This window comes from Anomaloglossus baeobatrachus, chromosome 2 (genome assembly GCF_048569485.1).
Source record: "Anomaloglossus baeobatrachus isolate aAnoBae1 chromosome 2, aAnoBae1.hap1, whole genome shotgun sequence".
NCBI lineage: Eukaryota > Metazoa > Chordata > Amphibia > Anura > Aromobatidae > Anomaloglossus > Anomaloglossus baeobatrachus.
This window is the reverse complement of record NC_134354.1, coordinates 158,702,735-158,723,038: the sequence shown is the minus strand read 5'-3', so window position 1 is coordinate 158,723,038 and position 20,304 is coordinate 158,702,735. Positions and strand designations below refer to the sequence as shown.

General features: G+C 47.5%; 1 protein-coding gene across 2 annotated transcripts in view; it reads left to right on the top strand.

Moving 5' to 3' along the window:
• The first annotated feature begins 456 nt into the window (after nucleotides 1-456).
• The window catches only part of LOC142287665 (interleukin-5 receptor subunit alpha-like), a 131,388-nt gene continuing 111,540 nt past the window's right edge, over nucleotides 457-20,304 (top strand). Inside the window, exon 1 of one of the 2 annotated variants that reach the window (XM_075333456.1) lies at nucleotides 457-616. The gene's annotated coding sequence lies outside the window, so the exon portion shown is untranslated. Of the gene's footprint in view, nucleotides 617-15,556; nucleotides 15,639-20,304 lie in introns of those variants that run through there. The other variant, XM_075333457.1, reaches the window with a different exon arrangement.

The window sequence follows — 20,304 nt, the reverse complement described above, 5'->3', positions numbered from 1 at the left end:
TAGAGTGGTGTATGAGGTCAATATTAAGTCATTGGGTCTTTATAGCTCTCTCACCAAAGAGTGGTTTGGGAAACCTCACTGATTAGCAGCAAGCAGCAGCCCCTAAACCATAACTAAATGGTATTATTTGCTTCTATAGCATATCTATGAATGAATTTAATTTTTTCCTCATTTTTTTTCTACGAAGAATGCACTGAAAAAAATCAGAAACGTCATGTTATTCCTGTGGTCAATTCATGCTAATTGCTTCACTTATCTCAATGTGTATCATGCCTGCTGAATCTATATTTTACTATGACAGCCATAAACCATTTCATCCTTATGTGTATGTTCCTGTGCCTGACACATTTCCTTTTCTCTTACTTCCTTGTCTTCTGTAAGATTTCGGTTTGAATTGCACAAGTTTCTCTTAAGGAACTAGTGATTTGTGTGCAGTCATTATTAAAAGCTGAAAGACTCAGTGGCTTTGTAGAGTCCAAATGCATAAAGTCAGTAAAGCCTATCACGATATACGTGGAGATGTAACGGATCATGACTGAAGTCCAGCGTTAGTTATTGGATTGATTTCACAGTTTCAACATGGAATGACATAAAAACTCTGGATGAAGCATAAAAGGTGAGCAATAGATCGGTGTCTCATATGAGCAAGTAATATTCTACTATGAATATATGAAAGTTCTCAATATTACAAAATGCTTCATGAATAATTCAGAAAAAACTTTATTATTTTAACAAGCATTATTACCTTATGATACATAGTACATGATGAATAGATTTGAACAACTGAAGGATTCAGGAAATGTGGTAGATCACAGGAAGTGACAATAAATCGTAAAATTGATCTGTGCTATACATATAAATTATTTCATATAAGGATAACTAAATACTTTAGTCCTTATGATAATAGTGCTAAAAATTATCATCTTGTTTGTTGACCTGTGACCTGTTTAGAACGACTGCCCCACTTGGACAGACCCTTTTAAGAATATAGGATCTTCATAAATTAACTTAGAGCCATAAGTTCTGCCTTTCTACTACTGGTAATCAGTTTGCGGAGACCCAGGAAAAATTCTGTGGAGTTTGGACTGTTCATTTTAGAAAATATTTATATTAAAAGATCACATCGAGTAAAATGCAGTAGAAAGTGCTTTTAAAAGTAGCTCTAGTTTATGGCTCATTTAGGGTACGGGCCCACGTTCAGGACCCGCTGTGTCCTCGATGCGGCGGGTCCTGACCGGCGGGCCATGAGTCTCCTCTGCAGGAGACCGCAGCTTCTTGTGCCCACAGTCCGGGCTCGGGTATTTGCTGTCTCTTGCTATCTTATCCCTGCGGAGGATGCTTGCAACTTTGCAGCAAACAATTGACATTCTTCGGCTCAGAAAGTTACACTGCAGGTCAGTGTTTGCTGCTGGAAAAACAAGCACAGCATGCACGGGACTCTATAAATCCCATCCACTGTGCTTGTACTGTACATTGCAATGTGTTGGACGCAGCTGAAGCATGCTGCGTCCAAAACGCTGTGAACACTGGTCGTGGGCATGTACCCTTAGGCTATGTGCGCACGTTGCGTACAGTTCACTGCAGAAATTTCTGCAGCGATCTGAAGAGCACATGTGCGCTTTAAATCGCTGCAGAAATGTCCGTAGTGAAGCCGATTCCATGCGCTCTGCCTGCAGCTCCTCCCATAGACAGAGCAGGAGCTGCTGGCAAAGCGCACGGAAGAAGTGACATGTCACTTCTTTTTACGCAGCGCTTCGGCAGTAGCCGAAGCGCTGCGCTCTAAAACGCCACGTGCGCACGGCCCCTGCACAATCTCCATAGACTGTGCAGGGGACGCAGGACGCATGCAGTTACGCTGCGCTACAAAGCGCAGCGTAACTGCATGTATTTACACAACGTGCGCACATAGCCTTAGGGAGATTGAGAGTTAGGGAACCCCTTCCCCTTTCTAAGACTATATATTATTAAATAAGATGGAAAAGATATACCTAAATGGAATAGCTGCTTAAAATTATTAATTACCGTAGATCTGGAAGAATATAAGATTTTACAAAAAACATTACTTTTGTATTTTAAAATTTAGGAATACAGTATATGTTTATTGCATGGCTATACAAAATGGGGTACAAGAGACTTAAGGTTTTAGCAATTATTATGTTATAATTTGGGATTTACATACAAATTATTGGCTTTGACTATTTAGTACTATTTAGTTTAACTGATACTAAAATTAAAATACAATTTACAATTTCAAATTTCAGATGTTGGTGATTGGTTGTTTTTGGTGGTCAATGTGTTTTTGTGGTTGGTGATCAATGTTTTTAATCCAATTTTGATCAAAGATTTAGTTTTTTACCAACAGTTTTATCGTGATTTTATGGTAGGCTAAAATAAATAATTAAATTAAAAAAGATTTTCCTACCCATTGCAATGTTAAAAATAGACAGTCAAGGGAAGGCAATGTTTGCTGCCAGTGTTTTTTCACTCATCCCTAACTGTGCATTGGTGAGTTTGATTTGTGACTTAGATCAGAAATGGACATGTCTCATTTTTTTTTTTTACAGACCATGGGTACCTGTTCTATCCATGAAAAACATGGATAGGATATGTATGTGTAAAACAGATGTCTGAATGAGGCCTTCAAGGGGTTGACTTGTGTAGAGTTTTAAAAACAGTTAGTTAAAGGGAACCTGTCACCGTATGTTTATAATACTCACCTAACAGTTGGTGAAGAGCAGACTGGTCGTATGGGCGTCTCCGTTCTCCGGGTCCACGCCTCCTCTTTTGGCCATCTTTGTCCTGCTTCTGAAACTAGTGTGGATGACGCATTCTACGTCATACATACAAGCCGACAGTGAAGTCCTGTGCAGGCAGATCAAAGTATTGTAGTGCGCCTGCACGGGACCTTAATGTCGGCTAAAAAGGGAAAAAGGAGCCAGCACGATCTGAAATTGGCATGCATCATATAAAAAGTGAAAATTCACAGATTTATTCCAACTGTACTATAATAAAAAAAAAAAAAGAAAAAGAGATTTTTAGCAAATAATTGATCAATTTTTTTTTTAAATGATCAATTTTTTAATGTCGGCTAGTGTAGATGACGTAGAACGCGTCATCCACACTAGCTTCAGAAGAAGGAGGACAAAGATGTCTGAAAGAGACGGCGCAGAACCGTAGAACGGAGACGCCCATCCGACCAGTCTGCTCTGCACCGTTAGGTGAGTATTATGAACAACCGGTGACAGGTTCCCTTTAAAAGAATTAGCTTAATTAGCTTAATTTATCTGCAGTGCCACCACATGGAGGAAGACACATTACATGGTTTATATTGTAATTAATGAGTTGACATTGTAATAGCTAAACGTTTCAAGAAGAGTTGAGCGCGGTTCGCGGTTTGCGGTTCGAGGTTCTCCAGTTCGCGGCTCGAGTGATTTTGGGGGCTGTTCTAGATCGAACTAGAACTCGAGCTTTTTTGCTAAAGCTTGATAGTTCTAGATACGTTCGAGAACGGTTCTAGCAGCAAAAAAACCAGCTAATTCCTAGCTGGCTTTCCGCTGTAATAGTGTAAGTCACTCTGTGACTCACACTATTATGACATTTCAGTGTATAGTGTGCGGGAACAGCGCATTCAGATCACTGCTGTATGTATAATGGCGATCGCCATTTTTTTTTTCCTTGTCTTCCTTCCCTAAGCGCGCGCGTGTAGTGGGGCGGGCCAGCATGTCAGCCAATCCCAGACACAAACACAGCTAAGTGGACATTTAGCCAGAGAAGCAACGGCATGTGTGATAGGATGTCCATGTCACATGTCCCTGCATTATAAAACCGGACATTTTCCTCCAGCACGCCATTATCTGCCTTCTGCGTCCTTGGTGTCAGACATCACTGGCGCAGCTCCGTCCTGAGTCCTATCGCCGATACTGCTGTATGCGCTCCATACACAGCGCTGGACAGCTTAGGGATAGCACTTTCTATCAGTCCTTTTAAGGGCTCATACCGGCAGGGTCAGAGCCATAGGTGACAGAGTTTAAAACAGAGTTTAACAGCTACACAAGATGACAGCGTCTGTGTAGCTAAGGTCAGGGATTTCCTCGCTGCATTTCCCCATTAGGAGGGATAGAAAGGCAGGCTTCCTTTCCTCTACCCAGAGACCCACAACCCTGCCACTGTACCCTCCTGCCGTTTGCACACTCAAGCTCATTGTTACTAAGCCATTATACTAGCAAACACTGAGTGAACTTAGTGGCATCCTAAACGTGGCTATTGGACTTCTGTATAGTCCCACTAGTGCAAAGATATTTGCAGCACGTCTGCCTGCATTGCACACTCAAACTCATTATAACTAAGCCATTATACTAGCAAACACTGAGTGAACTTAGTGGCATCCTAAACGTGGCTATTGGACTTCTGTATAGTCCCACTAGTGCAAAGATATTTGCAGCACGTCTGCCTGCATTGCACACTCAAACTCATTATAACTAAGCCATTATACTAGCAAACACTGAGTGAACTTAGTGGCATCCCAAACGTGGCTATTGGACTTCTGTATAGTCCCACTAGTGCAGAGGTCTCCAAACTATGGCCCGCGGGCCGCATCCGGCCCTCGGAGGCCATTTACCTGGCCCACCTCACAATTTCCTTGTGTTATTTCAATTGCAAGCGCACAGGCGCTTACAATTGAAATAACCCGCCGAGCGCTACATGGGAAGTCTCGTTCCTGTGTAGACGCTCGGCACTCGTTGTCCGGACCTAAAATGATTACGTCATGACGCACGACGTGCTCATCTAGGCCTTACAGCCGGGACCACAGCACGGGAGCGGCTGCAGTGGAAGGTAAAGCATAATTTCACTTTTTTTTTACTGGGCATGGAGGAGAATCAGAGAGCTGGATCTATATGGGGGATTGATGGGACCTATATGGGGGAGAGAGCTGGACTTATATGGGGAGAGAGAGCTGGACTTATATGGGGAGAGAGAGCTGGACTTATATGGTGGCAGAGTGCTGGACTTATATGGGGGCAGAGTGTTGGACTTATATGGGGGCAGAGTGCTGGACATATATGGGGGCAGAGTGCTGGACTTATATGGGGGCAGAGTGCTGGACTTATATGGGGGCAGAGTGCTGGACTTATATGGGGGCAGAGTGCTGGACTTATATGGGGGCAGAGTGCTGGACTTATATGGGGACAGAGTGCTGGACTTATATGGGGACAGAGTGCTGGACTTATATGGGGACAGAGTGCTGGACCTATATGGGGGGAGAGAGCTGGACCTATATGGGGGCAGAGTGCTGGACTTATATGGGGGCAGAGTGCTGGACTTATATGGGGGCAGAGTGCTGGACTTATATGGGGGCAGAGTGCTGGACTTATATGGGGGCAGGGTGCTGGACTTATATGGGGGCAGAGTGCTATACTTATATGGGGGCAGAGTGCTGGACTTATATGGGGACAGAGTGCTGGAACTATATGGGGACAGAGTGCTGGACCTATATGGGGACAGAGTGCTGGACCTATATGGGGGAGAGAGAAGCACATTTCAGAGGTGCACTGTGCTGTATTTGGGGGGTACAGTGTATGTAAGTGTTATATTTACTATTTCTTTATTTTGAATGTTGTATTTGTTCCCTTTTTGTTTTACTTTAAAATGAGATACGTGTAGTGTGCATAGGGATTTTCATAGTTTTTCTTATAGTCCGGCCCTCAAACGGTCTGAGGGACAGTGAACTGGCCCCCTGTGTAAAAAGTTTGGGGACCCCTGCACTAGTGCAAAGATATTTGCAGCACGTCTGCCTGCATTGCACACTCAAACTCATTGTTACTAAGCCATTATACTAGCAAACACTGAGTGAACTTAGTGGCATCCTAAACGTGGCTATTGGACTTCTGTATAGTCCCACTAGTGCAAAGATATTTGCAGCACGTCTGCCTGCATTGCACACTCAAACTCATTATAACTAAGCCATTATACTAGCAAACACTGAGTGAACCTAGTGGCATCCTAAACGTGGCTGTTGGACTTCTGTATTGTCCCAGTAGTGCAAAGATATTTGCAGCACGTCTGCCTGCATTGCACACTCAAACTCATTGTTACTAAGCCATTATACTAGCAATCTATGCTGCCAGTTTAAGGGTCGTAGTTGCATTGTCAGGGATATTTATTCTTTATTATTCTGCTGTTAATAAAGCTAGACCACCGCTGCAATCTACACCACCTCTCAATTTTTACTACCACATTTTCAGTGCACAATCTTGTCGCAATCAACATGAGTGGCAAAATGACAGATGCTGGTGGAAAGGGGAAGAAGCATGGTGGAAAAGGAAAAAAAGGGTTTGTCCGTGGGGAAGGTGGCAAAGCTTCATTAACATCTGCTGAAGATAGACCATCTACAGCAAAAGTAAGATGTCTACTACTTACCGTGGACAATCCGATGTGCTCCCTTTTTTACGGAAACAAACAACAGGAACAAAGGTAGATGATGGCCAAAAAAGGAAAATGCTTGAATGGATCTCAAGTGGTCCAACAAGTGCCCTCTCAGCCACCTCAAGTACCGCATCCAAAAAACACCAGTCGTCTGAGCTGTCATCCCAATCAAACTTGCTTTCTCCCAGCTCTGAAGTCTCCATCAGCCCTGCACAGTATGGTGGAACTGAGATGGCTGAGTCTGCAGAGCTGTTCAGTCACACTATAGCCTGGGATTCAGAGGTCTGCTCCCAAGCTACAGTGAGTACAGACCAGGAAATGGTCTGCAGTGATGCCCAGGACCTTTGTGACTCTGTTTCAGGCCGTGAGGACCAAGTTTCTGAGCATAATGTTGACACTTTGTCACAAACTGTAAGAACTGTGGTTATAGACAATGAGGAACATACTGATGACGATGAGACGCAGATACCAGATTAGGATGACAACTTAAATATTCGGTCAGGGAAAGAAGAGGCTCGGTCTGAGGGTGAGGGGACTGCATCCGCACGCTCATCATCTTCTAGGACTGTGGGGACAGCTGTCACACCTGGTTTTCCACGCACAACTTCCACCACTGTAACCGCAACAGGCAGCTTGCTTGGTAGGTCGTCAGTTGGTTTTAATGGGGAAACAAGTGCGTGTGTACAGCTCTCTCAGACATCGATAGCACCAACGTTGGATGAAGGCAACATCATGTCTCTGCCTGCACTTTCCTCACAAACCTGCATTTTTCCAGGGACACCCTACTCAACACCGTCTACACACAGCAGCCAGATCTCTGTCCCTCAGATGTGGACAAATAAAAGGCCATTTCCTGCGACCCATGACAAAGCTAAGAGGTTGACTTTATCCCTCTGTAAGCTCTTGGCTACCGAAATGCTGCCTTTCCGCCTGGTGGACACACAGGATTTTAGAGACCTCATGTCTGTCGCTGTGCCCCAGTACCAGATGCCCCGTCGCCACTACTTCTCTAAGAAAGGTGTGCCCGCGCTACACCAGCATGTTGCACACAACATCACCGCTTCCTTGAGAAACTCTGTGTGTGAACGGGTGCATTTCACCACCGATACTTAGACCAGTAAGCATGGACAGGGACGTTACTTGTCGCTGACTGGGCACTGGGTAACTATGGTGATAGATGGTGAAGGGTCTGCTACACAAGTCTTGCCGTCCCCACGACTTGTGTGTCAATCCTCTCTCTGTCCAAGTTCCGCCACTGCTTCTGCCTCCTCCACCTCATCTGTGTCCTCCACTGCCGCCCCAAGCCTGCCTGGTTAGGCCACCAGCGTTCTCACTGCGCAGAAGGAATCACGCACCCCTCATTACTATGCTGGCAGCAGAGCGCAAAGGCATCAGGTGGTCTTTAGCTTGACATGTCTTGGGAACAAGAGTCACACAGCTGAGGAGTTGTGGTCAGCTCTGCGGTCCGAGTTTAATAAATGGTTGTCTCCACTCAACCTGCAGCCTGGTAAGGCCGTGTGCGACAATGCTGCAAACCTGGGTGCGGCCCTTCGCCTGGGCAAGGTGACACACGTGCCTTGTATGGCTCACGTGTTGAACCTTATTGTCCAGCAATTTTTAACACACTTTCCCGGCCTAGATGGCCTTCTGACCAGGGCACGAAAACTGTCTGCTCACTTCCACCGTTCAACCGCCGCAGCTGAGCGACTTACATCGCTCCAGAAGTCTTTCGGCCTGCCGGTTCATCGCCTGAAATGCGATGTGGCGACACGCTGGAATTCGACTTTCCACATGTTTCAGCGACTGTGGCAACACCGCCGAGCCCTGGGGCAATACGTCATGACGTATAGCCTGGGCCAACGAGATGCAGAGGTGGGGCAGATCACCCTGATGGAGTGGTCTCAGATCAAGGATATATGCACCCTTCTGCACAGTTTCGACATGGCGACGAATATGTTTAGCGCTGACAATGCCATTATCAGCATGACAATTCCAGTCATTTACATGCTGGAGCACACGCTAAACACTATTTGGAGTCAGGGTGTGGGACAACAGGAAGGGGAGGAACTACAGGAGGATTCATATGCGCAAGGGACAACAACATCACCAAGGTCCAGACGTTCATCATCACCAACGCAGCAGGCATGGGACCATGGGGGACAGGGATCAACAAGGGTGCATGGTAGCAGGCGAAATGTTGAGGATAGTGCAGGAGAACATGAAGAAATGGAGGACGAACTGTCCATGGACATGGAAGACTCAGCGGATGAGGGAGACCTTGGTCAAATTTCAGTTGAAAGAGGTTGGGGGGAGATGTCAGAGGAAGAAAGAACGGTTAGCACCTCTATGCCACAAACACAGCGTGAACTTGGTCCGCATGGCTGCGCAAGACACATGAGTGCCATCTTGTTGCACTACCTCCAACATGACCTTCGTATTGTCAAAATTAGAAGTGATGATGACTACTGGCTTGCCACACTATTAGATCCCCGGTACAAGTCCAAATTTTGTGACATAATTCCAGCCATAGAAAGGGACGCACGTATGCAGGAGTATCAGCAGAAGCTGTTACTCGATCTTAGCTCGGCTTTTCCACCAAACAACCGTGCAGGTGCAGGGAGTGAATCTCCCAGTTGTAACTTGACAAACATGGGACGGTCTCGTCATCTCCAACAGTCTACCCATACCAGTAGCACCGTATCTGGTGCTGGTAACAGCAATTTTATTGAATCTTTTCATAATTTTTTTAGACCCTCCTTTGCAAGGCCACCAGAGACAACAAGTCTGACACATAGTCAACGGCTGGAGAGGATGATACAGGAGTATCTCCAAATGAACATCGATGCCATGACTTTGCAAATGGAGCCTTGCTCATTTTGGGCTTCAAATCTTGAAAAATGGCCAGAGCTCTCCAGTTACGCCTTGGAGATTTTATCGTGTCCAGCTGCCAGCGTTGTCTCTGAACGTGTCTTCAGTGCTGCTGGGTGTGTGCTGACAGATAAGCGCACGCGTCTGTCCAGTGACAATGTGGACAGACTAACGTTCATCAAAATGAACAAGTCATGGATCCACAAGGAATTTACTACCCCTGTGTCATCCTGGGGAGAGTAAATGCTTGTGGATTTGGAATGTGCTTGATGCAAATCAAAACATCCTGTTTGCAACTAGGGCACAAGTGCTGCCACTGATGGGGTGTCTGTGGGGCACAATTTTTGGAAAAAAGGGAGACTCCGCTTGGAGTAATCCTTGCTTACATTGTTTTAAAAAATGATCCAAGATGCATACAGCTGGGATCAGGAAAGACTTTGCTACCTACCCCGGTGTCATCCTAGGGACGGTTAAGTATGGCGTATTTTTGAATGTGCTTGATGCAAATCTAGCTGTGAAGTGTACAACTAGGGCACAAGTGCTGCCACTGAATGGGTGGGTGTGTGTGGGGCACAATTTTTGGAAAAACGGGAGACTCCGCTTGGAGTAACCCTTACTTACAGTGTTTTTAAAAATGATCCAAGATGAACAGAGCTGGGATCAGCAAAGACTTTGCTACCTACCCCGGTGTCATGCTGGGGACGGTTAATTATGGCGTATTTTTGAATGTGCTTGATGCAAATCAAAACATCCTGTTTGCAACTAGGGCCCAAGTGCTGCCACTGATGGGGTGGGTGTCTGTGTGGCCCAATTTTTGAAAAAAAGGGAGACTCCGCTTGGAGTAACCCTTGCTTGCTGTGTTTTTAAAAGAAGCCAAGATGAACAGAGCTGGGATCAGGAAAGACTTTGCTACCTACCCTGGTGTCATCCTGGGGACGGTTAATTATGGCGTATTTTTGAATGTGCTTGATGCAAATCTAGCTGTGAAGTGTACAACTGGGGCACAAGTGCTGCCACTGAATGGGTGGGTGTGTGTGTGGCACAATTTTTAGAAAAAAGGGAGACTCCGCTTGGAGTCACCTTGCGGTGTTTTACATGATTTTAGAAGGGCGTGCCATGCCTATATCTCTGTCTCCTCCTCTTTTTCCTTGTCCAGCTCTTTTGTTTTCGCATGAGTATATGTCCATGTCACTTTCCCATGTGTTTGTGTTGTGTTGTGAGTTGTTTGTCACCTTTTGGACACCTTTGAGGGTGTTTTCTATGTGTTTTTATGTGTTTGTGATTGCCTGCCATTGTTTCCTATGCAGTTCGAGTTTGGTTCGTCGAACGTTCGACGAACCGAACTCGAACGGGACCTCCGTTCGGCGAACCGACCTCGAGCCGAACCGCGACCGGTTCGCTCATCTCTAGTTTCAAGTCCTCCAATCAAATATATATGGCCGTTATATGAAATCGTGGCTTGTTAAAATATAAAAATGTAACAAAATGGAATGATTAATGTTGCGAAAATTACTATTAAGGCTCACTCAAATGAGAGTATATGAGTGATGTGTGATTTTTTTCGGGTAGCACTCAATCCAGTGCTAGACTATGCGACCAGCGTTTTTTCTTTCATGTCGATTAGGCATGAGAAAAAAATCTCAGCATGCTGCGATTAGCAGTACTGTATATCAATACAAGTCTATGGGTGCGTACAGAACACCAGACTGCACTTTTATACAAAAGCAATACAATTTACGCAAACAGAGACAATGTTGAAGGTGGAGAAATTAAGTTCCCCCTTTCCTCATCTGTGCCCCGATTCTAGCATGCAAGAGATTTGAATCACAGTGAGTGACACTCGGCTTCTGCTCTGATCATAGTTTGAGCCGAGTGTCATGAGCATAAGAGGGCCGATTCTATCACATAGAGAATATACCACCATCTGACCCCACCCTTAGGATAGGGTCACATGACAGTATACTGTAAATCATTGGTCCAATTTTCATCCAGATTTCTTTTCCATGTCCTGTTAATATGCAATACATTTTTTTACTAAGCAGTTTTTAAAAATTCACAGGACCCTATGCGTTTTCCCATGATACAGAATTACAATTACAATGTATCCGTTAATATTGGATGCTATACTGTAGCTCTGTATGGTATCTCATTTTTTTCTCATGTTCATCTGATTTCAGAATGAAATTTAAGTATACAGCAATTTTTTCACAGACAGATTCTGTCAGTGAAAAAAATTGGTCATCAGCGCTGCCCCAGTGAATAGTCCTGGTCCAAGTGCTCTCCTATAAATAATCAGATAGCAACATCCAATCTACATGGGGTGTGATCGAGCCCTGACTGAGGCCATGCTCACAGACGTCTTGCATGCTAAGTGCCCTAAAGGGTGCTTTACACGCTGCGACATCGCTAACGATATATCGTCGGGGTCACGTCGTTAGTGACGCACATTCGGAGCCGTTAGCGACAGCGTGTTACACCAAGGAGCGACGAACAACGATCACAAAAGCATCAAAAATCGTTGACCGTTGACACGTCGATCCTTTTCATAATATCGTTGCTGCTGCAGGTACGATGTTGTTTGTTGTTCCTGCGGCATCACACATCACTTTTTGTGACACCGCAGGTATGACGAACATCTCCTTACCTGCATCCACCGGCAATGAGGAAGGAAGGAGGTGGGCGGCATGTTCCAGCCGCTCATCTCCGCCCCTCCTCTGCTATTGGACGGCCGCTTAGTGACGCCGCAGTGACGTCGCTATGAAGCTGAACGTACCTCACTCTTGAAGGAGGGATTGTTCGGTGGTCACAGCGACGTCGCTGAAAAGGTATGTGCGTGTGACGCTGCCGTAGCGATAATGTTCGCTACGGTAGCGATCAACAAATGCACAAACGACGGGGACGGGTGCTATTGCGCACGACATCGCTAGCTATCGCTAGCGATGTCACAGCGTGTAAAGCACCCTTAAGTTTGCATGTTATTACTTTTACTGCAAAATGTGCTTGGAAGTCACATGCAGTTGATAATACAAAAATCAGTGTGCGGGACTCTTATTTTACTGCTTGAAACCTTCCTTTTCTTACAAGTTAGGAAAAAATAAATTGTCATGGAAACAGCCTTATTATTGCAGGCACATTAATATGGCAATGTTATACATCACATGCAGAATCATGCAGATAATATACTCTTAAGGATTTTCCTACATTTATTAAATGATATGCATTTTTAAAGTGCAAATTGTGGACTGTAATATTAATGGCCTATTCTTAAAATAGTCCATTAATATTAGATCGCTTGATTGTCAGAACTGATCAATATGGGTTTCAAGTAGCAGACCTCCACCCCTGATATTGATGACTTACACTGAGGATAAACTATCCATATTGTAGTCTTCCAAACCTCTTTAAATTAAGTTTAAAACACTTTGTCATTAATAAAAAAATAAATAAATCAATATTTCTCCAAATATATTGTGCCGCCCTGGCAAAACCAGGGTGTCACAGAGGTCTGCATCAATATTTTTGGATCAGATCTCACTCTCCCTTGGGCAGTTTACCACACCAATACACACCAGCCAATCAGGCCCCACTCACCCCCTCCCCAGGAAAAGGGAGGGGGGTGAGAGGAGCTTAGAAAAAGCAGAGCAGAGTTTGAGCAGAAGTCAGTCTGCAGGAGGAGAGAGGTCTGGAACCAGCCACTGTGTATATCTGGTTCAAAGTGGGAGTAAGGGCCTCAGGAATAGGCCAGCCGCTTGTGGGACCCGAAGTGGACCGGGAGAGGGTAGTGCCCCCCCGCGGTGCCGACTGTCGGGACCCAGTCTGGACCTGTGTACAAAACAGACACAGACATCAGGCAGGAGAACAACACCTGAATTACATACACGGGTGTGGGACCCGTCCTCACAGCATCTGTGGGCACCAGCTACCAACAATTTGTTTTACAAAAAACTCTGAGTATTTCTTCCATCTGCGTTCCTGACCCTCCACATCAATCCAGCTTCATCCAGCACCACAATAACCAAACTGTGAGTGTACTATTCCATGCAATCCCTGCCACTACCACAACTCCCAACTGGGCCCTGGGACTACAGCTCCCCTACCTGTGGAGGGGATCCCACCTTGCTGCCCCACACTATCAGTCTCGGGTACGGTCCCCAGAGGCAGCGGCGGTGCCACCAACTCATCACCGCAACCCACGGGTGGCGTCACGGACAATTTCCCTTACCTAATCCCCTTTTTGCTGTGGAGCCTGGGATCACAGACCGGGTCACGCCACCGTGATACTCACAGAAGTGACCCCCTTGGCCCGGATCTGAGTACCCCCTATCCCTGGGCGACACAATATGATTGGGGTTGCCCAGCTGTCATGTGCTATAGAGCATTGTACCTTTAAATTACCATGGGCTTCATCAAAATTTGTAATGTGCGGCCCCTGCAGCGGATCGAACCACTCGGATCCGGGGGTGGAGATTACTCGTGGCTTGATGGTCTCCGGACCCGTGGCCAGGGGCCACACTCAAATGGAAAATGGGGTATTTACAGGGCATTGGTACCGTTTGTGATGCCACCTATGGTGTACGGTAATTGGGAGTACCGCCTCTGCCGTTAGGAGTACCTGGGGTGATGGAGTGGGGCAGCAAGATGACGTTACCCTCCACGGATAGGGGTAGGCCCTGGGATTCTAGATGGGGATGAGAGGTTGCAGTGCAGCAATGAAACAGATGCTGACAACAGGGTAAACCAAGTCTCTAGCTGCCGTTGACTCTCAAAGGGAGCTCATCCGGGTCCTGTCCCCTGCAGCACTGCCTGGTGGTCCGTAACCTGCCTCCTGGTACAAAAGTTTAGATTGTTCATTGTGGCCCGGTAGCTTGGAGCTTTCCGGGCCCCGCTGCCCACTGTGGCTAAGTGAAGGAGCCTGCTCTCAGGAGCTCACGCTTAGGATTTCAGTGGGCCGCTGGTTTGGAAAGTCCTATCCCCCTCGTTGCGCTAGTGCCCCCGATCTCTGAGCTTGGTGGGAACAGTCCATAAAGGCCCTGTCCTCCGCAGATTAATTGCCGGGTCGCCTGATGCTTCTCCCCGACCTAGGGTCCGTGTACCCCGATGTGCCTTCGGTCCCGGATCGATGATAGGACCAGGCTGCTTACTGTCCTCCTTGACGGGTTCCAGGCACCTAGCCTCAATCCCCTGCGACCGGGGGTCCGACTCCTCTAGGTCCAGACCACCATCTGCGACCTAGCCTGCTTCTCCCCTGGGAGCTACAACTCCCAGCCTCCTCAGAGCTCCTCACAGCTCGAGGGCTACCACTCAACTAACTTGACACCTCCCTGTCTGACCCCTAGGTGGGTAGCCCAATTCCTGCTTAAGCAGCCCACTGGTGTGCCTGAAAGGTGTGGTGCAAGATGTATCTAGGATTTGTGAATGCTGGTGGAGGCAGTACTGCAGGTTAGATTCCCAGAACCATTCGGGTTTGAGTCCTGCACGGGAAGGGCAGATTAGGCAGGACCCTGTGACGACCTGAATAGTCCAGGGCGTCACAGTAACAGGCGTGGCTCATCTTACAGATTTTCATACATCCACAGAAGATTTAAAACAAGTTACAGTGCTGCTAAAGCACCCAGCAGAGGGACGGCCCTAAGCAGTTATTAGGATAGAAATTGTTCCAAAAAGCCCAGCCTGGTTTTGCTTTTGCAGCGCTGTAGCTTTAAATCCAAGGCTGTAGTACATGCCAAGGATCAGCATAGTGTGCACATCTGAAAATATTACTTCATCTGCCCACCAGAAAGGAGTCTAGAACAGAGAGGGACAATGGAGTTGACTACAGGATGGAGCTGTATTTACAGAGGATGTGAAGTGATCTACTGGAGGATAGAGCTGGGAAGCTCCATACTGCAGGAACGGCTGGGAAACGATTTACTGCAGGAGGGGGCTGAGGAGCAATGTATTACTACTACAGGAGGAGGCTGTGTGGCGCCTTGTGCCTAGTCACCACAAATAATATCATACAATTACATGTATATTGCCATCTGTATAAGATGTATTGTAAGCCTTAGTGAGGATTTGGTTTTCTCTGCTGCTCACAACAGAACACACATTTACATTTGCCCACACTTCCTTACTGGGGTTATTCAATTGAGAGAAAACCATTCTTGCATGATGAGCCCTAAAAGGAAAAAGGGGAGGAGCTGAGTTGTGAGGTAAATTTGAGTTAGTGGCAGTAGTCTGAGCCAGTGTGAGGTGAAGAGAAGAGCGTACTGAGGAGAGGTCCTGTGCTGAGGTGATTTCTAGAAACCTCTGGAGGGGCCAGCTACACTTGTTAGGGTATAAGTCCCTAGGTCATTGGTGTCTTCAAGGTCAGTGACAAAACTGATAGACTACAGCCTTTTTACAAGGGGTAGTGAAATTTGCCTGGGAGCACAGTGGCATGTGTGAGTCCGGAAGCTTCTAGAAGAAACAGAGAGTCTTCCTTCAGGATTCTAGTCACCTGCTCACCAGAAGGGATCAAAAGTCATGATTGTTCTTGTCTTAGGAATCCCTGGATACTAAGATACCTATTCCCAGGTAGGGAAAGAGTAGCAGTAGAAGTACATTATCACCACACAGCAGAGAAGCCAAACACCCATCGGGGCAGGGAAGCCACCACCATTGTAAGGCTGAAAAGAACATTCCAGTCTGTTATACAGAGCTTCAGTAAAAGGTTAAAGCTCCCTGTCCTGTCTCTGGTTGATTTTTTCCCTGCTGCGCCATCCGCACCTCAACATATTCCCCAGAATGAGCCCTAGTTGGGGGGGCAAGAGGACAACCCTCTGGCACTTCACTTCACCACCTAACTCTTGGGACCCACCAGCAGTGCCCGGCCATACCACAGCTGAACATTCCAACTGGTGTCAAAAACTTTTTATTTTTCTTTCTCCCCTTTTTAAATATTATTTTTACTCCCAATTACAAAAAGTCTGTCGCTTGCTCCTGGTGCGGCCACATTACCGCTCGGAGCTATTGCCTTGACATCAGAGGCCTCCGGGGCATCACAGCTTTTTAAAAGGGGGCTGTGAGGAGAGATATATTACAGGTAGAATCTGTATGTGCAGACGACTGAAAGTAGAGTTATACTGCATGAAGAGTCTATATGTAGAGAGGCCAGTGAGGAATGATGTTCTGAAGGATGAGGCTCTATATAGATGGAGTTGAGAGGAGTTATATACTGCAGCATAGTACTGTATATACATTGGCTGAGAGGAAGGATATACTGAGGATGGGGTTGTAGATAGAGAAGCTGAAAAGAGTGGTACACTGCAGGATATTAGTGTATATGTGACACCCCAGGGACATGGATCCAGCTTCAGGGACTCCACAGGGTCTTCTTGTAATATGGCAAACAGGTATGTCAGATTTTGTATGTGTCGTCACGCCACTCATGGCTTGCTGTCAGGGATATGGATGACCGCCACTGCAGATTTTATGAGCATCTGGGGCTGATGGGGTCTGCAGTCAGATGGTATGGCCTCCCGTGAGTGAGGCAGGCCCCAGGGGCTCAGGTGTGTAGAATAACGGGTCCCAGAATAATTCAGTCTCAGTCTAGTAAGTCTTTCAACTTGTTTTTACTCACTTTAGTGTTGTTGTGAGCTGACCCGGGCGATGCTGTGATTAACCAGGTAAGAACCAGGGCTCCTTCTGGCCAGTCTGAGGGTAACAGGTTAGCTCACCTTCCTAGCACTTCTGTGACCTTGGGGGTCTATCCAGGGAGTCGCAACTGCCTTTTCTCCCCTTTTTGGACCGTTTGCTGGCAGCATGGACCAGGTGAGATGGCTTCTGGCTCTGTCTCCTTATGGGTCCCTGCGTTGCTGCTGAGGCTCGGACTCTGTGAGGTTGGTGAGGTACTTGTAGTTCCCCTCACTGGCAGGTTTAGCAGATCATTAAACTGGAGTCTGCTCTAAGGACCTGTACCCCGTACGCGCCTAGTCACCCCGGACACTTCTCTCTGACTCCCCGGTGACCGTTCTCCCCCGCCAACTGTCACTACACCGCGCAGGGTCCGACCAGTGTGAGAGCGTGGATCCGCCTCGCTACCGCCGCGCTCCACTACCAGACTGGCTCTTCTTCCTTTCCTTACAACATCTGTACTTTAGCTCTCAGCCCCTCTGCTGCACCCATTAATAGGATTTGAAGGCTAGTCCCCCTCTGGAAACTACCTAAGGGTCCCATCTAATGGAGTGGGAGAACTGGTTGCTATGTGTCTGTGCGTATGCACCTCATTCTAGCCTTTAGGATTACCTGGAAGTACTGTCCCAGCATGGGTGCAGTACTCAGTGGTGCCTGACCGGGTCAGGGGCGTCACATATACAGAGAGGCTGAAAAGAGTGATAAACTGCAGAATGGTCCTGCATTAGTAGGTGCTGATAGGAGTGATGTATAGTGATGAGCGAGTACCAAAAAGCTCGGGTGCTCGAGGCTCGGGCCGAGCATCCCAAGATACTCGTGTACTCGGCCCGAGCAACGAGCCCAATGTTATCCTATGGGAGACCCGAGTATTTTTGTGAAATCACTCCCGGCAGCATGGAGAAACCAGAAAACTGTAAATTAAAAAAAAAAACGTGCGTGTGTGTGTAAGCGTGCATATATATATACACGCGGAGTGGAGTGCGGGAGGGGCCGTAGCCGAGCGGGGAAGTGTCGGGCTAAAGGCACGGTCACGCTGTGCGGGCTGGCCAATCACTGCAATTCCACAACAGGGCTGTGGCATTGCAGTGGTCTGCCAGCCAATCCCTGCATAAGGGATGGCTGTAAAAAGAGCGCCAACATGAAGACCACGAGTACAGCACGAGTATCGCGAGATTACTCGGTCCCCGCCGAGTAGCCCGAGTACATTGATACTCGTGCGAGTACCGAGTAGTAACAAGCATACTCGCTCATCACTAGTGATGTACTGAAAGTTAGGGATGCACAGTATATAGAGGTGTTGCGAAGAGTGATGTACTGCAAGATAAGGCTATATTGAGAGGCATCGGTAGGAGCAATGTATTGCAGCTTGGGGCTATTTGTAGAGAGGCTGAGTGGTGAGATGTACTGCAGGATGACACTTTATACACACTGAATAGAAATTTAAATACAACACTTCTGTTTTTGCTCCCATTTTTCATGAGCTGAGTCACCTCCAAGATTGTCTGAGTCCAGCCACTCAGACAGCTGCTGCAACAAACAGCAGAATTTTTGCACGAACTGTCAGAAACTGTCTCAGGGTAGTTCATCTGCATGCTTGTTGTTCTCATCAGGTTCTCCACTTGAGTGCAGTTTGTCTTTGTAACTAACTTGAATGGGGAAATGCTCACATTCAATGGCGTTTGGCACATTGGAGAGATGTTCTCCTCAAGGATGAATCTTGGTTTTCACTGTACAGGGCAGAATGGCAGACTGTGTCTATAGCAATGTGTAGGTGAGCATTTTGGAGACGTCAACATTGTGAATTGAGTGGCCCAGGGTGGTGTTGGGGTTATAGTATGGGCAGGCGTCTGTTATGGATATCACACTCAGGAACATTTTATTGATGACATTTTGAATGCACAGAAAAACCATGGTGAGATCCTGAGGCCCATTGCTGTGTCATTAATCCACGACCATCACCTCATGTTGCAGCATGATAATGCATGTGTGACGCCCTGGACTAGTCAGGTTGTCCCAGGTAGTCCCATGCACACACACCCCCCTCCCTAAAAAGGTGACAGCAACCAAACTTCAAAACCTTGTCACCACCCTCCAGGTTTGATGTCCACACCAGGGGGGCGGAGCCAGGCGGTTGGCTCCGCCGACCGAGGAGTTCACGGGCCTGGAGGCGGGAAAAAGCAGTAGTTCTAGAGAGTAGTCTGAGGAGAGAAGTCAAGTGCAAGGGCAGACCTGTGACCAGGCCTGCCAATAGTCTACTCAGGTGTCTAGGTTGGAGCCCAGTCACCACTGGCAAGGAGGCAGATGGTGGTGGCCGCCTGCAGGAGCTGGGATTACAGCCGGTGGAACCGTAGGGACCGGGGTCGGGTGGTGGCCTGCTGGTACCGAACTGGGGAACCGATTGGAAACCGGAGCACCAGGAAGGCTACTCAGACCCAGTACGAAGCCCAGAAACTACCGGGCAGAGTCAAATCAAGTGATTGAGGACTGGACTTTAGGACCTTTCCCACACAAGACCCGACTGAAGACGACAGCCCAACCATTAGGGTAAAGCCACCGCCCAGGCATAGAGACCCAAGGGGTCAGCGTCTGCGGGCAAGCAGGGCTCTCCCGACACCCAGCAAGCCGGGGAGCGGACTACTGTTGCTTAGGCATAGGAGTCAAAACATTCACATAAAGAGGTGCAGGAGAAACGCGAAAACCACCAACCTGTTAAGGGAGAAGCTGCAGCCAGCTGCGGGCACCGTTCATCACCCCATTTGGTTTACCAGAGACTCCAGTGTGTTGTATCATAGTAAGTACACCAGTGTCTTCGGGCTGCGCACCGCACCAGCACCCATCACGCACCCATCCCCACGCCTCAGCACCTCTCTCGGGCCTCCGGGACCATCACTCCCCTACCCACGGAGCGGTCAACACAAAGCTGCGCAACACTGTTCCCAGGAGGCCTAGTCAACAGCAGTGGTGGTGTCCATCCATCCACCACAACCCGTGGGTGGCGTCACAAACTTATATCCCTTACAAACCACCATGGCCCCAGCCGTGGAACTCCCCACCAAAGTCCCTGCGTGTAGCTCCAACCCCCCCTTGCAGAGCGACATGACCCCCGGGTCCGTGAGGAGCTCAAGCCACCCACCGTACGAGCACGGATCCGAGTGGCTCGGCAGCCGGCCGAGCCCTTGGGGCGGTACACATGGCCCCATGTTGCAGGGATCTGCCACAATTTCTGGATGCTGAAAACATCACAATTGTTGCATTGCCAGCATACTCCTATGTCACCCATTGAGCATGTTTGGGATACTCTGTGTATATGACGGCATATTTACGTTCCTTCGAATATCAAGCATCTTTGCACAGCCATTA